Here is a 3219-nt window from a genome sequence, read left to right on the forward strand (position 1 = left end):
GCCTCCTGAGTAGCTGGGATTACAGGCATGCGCCACCATGCCCAGCTAATTTTTTGTATTTTTAGTAGAGACGGGGTTTCAGCATGTTGACCAGGATGGTCTCGATCTCTTGGCCTCGTGATCCACCCGCCTCGGCCTCCCAAAGTGCTGGGATTACAGGCTTGAGCCACTGCGTCCGGCCTAATTACCTAATTATTAAGCACTACTTAATACATGCAAAATTTCAATATTACAAAAAAGTAATCACAAGAGATACTCCATTTCAATAGTGTATGGTCGAATCATATTCCCAGTTCTGTTAAAAGGGAAGAGTTTTCAGTACAAACTTACTGATCACTGTTAGATAAATATGACAAATATTAAAGAGCTGTGCTATGGGAAAAAAGGAAACTTTTTTTTTTTTCAGACGGAGTTTTACTTGTTGCCCAGGCTGGAGTGCAGTGTCACAATCTTGACTCACCAAAACCTCCACCTCCCGGGTTCACACGATTCTTCTGCCTCAGCCTTCCAAGTAGCTGGGATTACAGGTCCCTGTCACCACGCCTGGCTAATTTTTGTATTTTTAGTAGAGACAGGGGTTTCATCATGTTAGCCAGGCTGATCTCAAACTCCTGACCTTATGTGATCTGCCTGCTTTAGCCTCCCAATGAGCTGAGATTACCGGCATGAGCCACGGCACTCAGCTAAAAGGAAACTTTTTAAAGAAACATTAGAAATTCAGTCTATTGTTTACAACCCTTAATAAAAACTTAAGAGAGATTTTTGTAAGACCAAAAACTTCAGAAGTTCTGGACTATTTTCTTGGGACTGACAGAAAACTTCCAGAATTGAAAAATGCTCAGGCTGGGCATGGTGGCTCACACCTGTAATCCTAACACTGTGGGAGGCTGAGCCAGGTGGATCACTTGAGGTCAGGAGTTTGAGACAAGCCTGGCCAACATGGTGAAACGCTGTCTCTACTAAAAATACAAAATTAGCCAGGCATGGTGGCATACACCTGTAATCCCAGCTACTTAGGAGGCTGAGGCAGAATTGCTTGAACCCAGGAGGCGGAGGTGGCAGTGAGCTGAGATTGTGCCACTGAACTCCAGCCTGGGCAACAGAGCAAGACTCTGTCTCAAAAAAGAAGAAAGAAGAAAAAAAAGAAAATAAGTGCTCAATCCAAAATGATTTGCAATAATACTTAAGTATTCAGAAAGGACAACTTCAAAGGCTGGATAAGGTATCATTTTCTCTTTAACAAACATTCCAGAAAAGAATGTCACTACAGCTCTTTATAAACTAAAACCACTGTTTAGATTTTATCTCAAAATTAAATAGTAATACAACCATATATTCGTATAAATAAATAACTGCATCTTAAAAAGTTAAAGCATTTCAAATCTTCCTAGGAATTATTTTAAAAGCTTTAACTGTTATACTATATACACATATATATACATACTAACATATGACTATATATAACAATAATATAAACTATATAGTGTGTGTGTGTGTGTGTGTGTGTATATATATATATTTTTTTTTGAGACAGAGCCTGCTCTGTTGCCCAGGATGCAGTACAGCAGTGCCAATCTCTGCTCACTGCAACCTTTGACACCCGGGTTCAAGCGATTCTCCTGCCCCAGCCTTCCAAGTAGCTGGCATTAAAAGCACACGCCACTACACCCAGCTAATCTTTGTATTTTTAGTAGAGACAGGGCTTGACCACGTTGCCCAGGCTGAACTCAAATTTCTGACCTCAAGTGATCCACCCACCTCAGCTTCCCAAAGTGCTGGGATTACAGGCATGAGCCACTGCACCCGGCCTACAATATATAGAGTAGACATGCTTATGCATACTCCTTTATACAGTAACTCTTATATACACTAATGTAGCAATAGCATATTTACACTATAAACTATACGATGTAATTACATATGCATTAACACATAACATATACATACATATTTACTCATGCATAGCCATTTGCATAGGTTTTTGGGTTTTTTGTTTGTTTTTAGAGACAGAGTCTCACTCTGTCATACAGGCTTTACAGCAGTGATGCAAAAATAGCTAACTGCAGCCTCAAGACTCCTAGGCTCAAGCCATCTTTCCTCAGCCTCCTGTATATAGTGTGTTCTATTTAACTAATGAAAAAATAGCTTGAGGTGGTTAACTGCTATATAGAATAATGATTTTTAACTTTGCTAAACCTTAAACACTACTTGTATATTTGATTCCTGAATACCATATCAGCTTTCTAAAATATTGCTGTGTATTTTCAAATAATTTTAAACTCCAGTCTTAAAAGTTTTTTTTCCAATTAAAATTTGCTGGGTGCAGTGGCTCATGCCTATAATCCCAGCACTATGGGAGGATCACTTGAGTCTAGGAGTTTCAGACCAGCCTGAGCAAGACCCTGTCTCTACAAAAGAATAAGAAATTAGCAGGGTGTGGTGGCATGTGCCTATTGTTCCAGCTACTGAAGAGGCTGAGGTGGGAGAACTGTTTTAGCCTGGGAGGTCAAGACTGCAGAGAGCCTTGATCACACCACTCCACTCCAGCCTGGCTGACAGAGTGAGATCCTATCTCCAAAAAAAAAAAAAAAAACTCCTCAAGCAGTGAGGCAGTGTCACAACCAGCTTGGTAAAATAGCAACAAGAGATTTCTTCAGATTCAGCAAAGAGAGATATTTTGTATAGAAATTAGAACTCAAACCCTTAAATCCCAGCTTTTTTAAAATACCACATTATTGTATCAGCAAGTTAAAAATGGTAATTGGTAAAAAGCATTTACCAATTATGAGAACTATGGGGAAAATATGAGATTTTTCTACCACTATCAGATGTTCCAACGTTAAAAGTTTTAAAGACTTAGATGTCGAGGCAAACTTGTATTTCCATCAGTTCTGACAACTGCCTGTGTTTACAAAACAATTTATATGGTATCAGTAAAAGACTGAAGTAAAGACCACTAGGCCAGGTGTGGTGGCTCACGCCTACAATACCAGCACATTGGGAGGCCGAGGTGGGTGAATCACCTGAGATCAGGAGTTTGAGACTATCCTGGCCAACATGGTGAAACCCTGTCTCTACTAATGATACAAAAAGTATCCAGGTGTGGTGGCTTGTGCCTGTAATCCCAATTACTTAGGAGGTTGAGGCAGGAGAAACACTTGAACCCAGGCGAGGGAGGCTGCAGTGAGACAAGGCTGCACCACTACACTCCAGCCTGGG

General features: G+C 40.4%; 1 protein-coding gene across 2 annotated transcripts in view; it reads right to left on the bottom strand.

Moving 5' to 3' along the window:
• The window catches only part of DDX42 (DEAD-box helicase 42), a 45796-nt gene that overhangs the window by 28716 nt on the left and 13861 nt on the right, over window positions 1-3219 (bottom strand). The gene's annotated exons all lie outside the window — the stretch shown is intronic.

This window comes from Cebus imitator, unplaced genomic scaffold, assembly GCF_001604975.1.
Source record: "Cebus imitator isolate Cc_AM_T3 unplaced genomic scaffold, Cebus_imitator-1.0 Scaffold217, whole genome shotgun sequence".
NCBI classification, from domain to species: Eukaryota; Metazoa; Chordata; class Mammalia; order Primates; family Cebidae; genus Cebus; species Cebus imitator.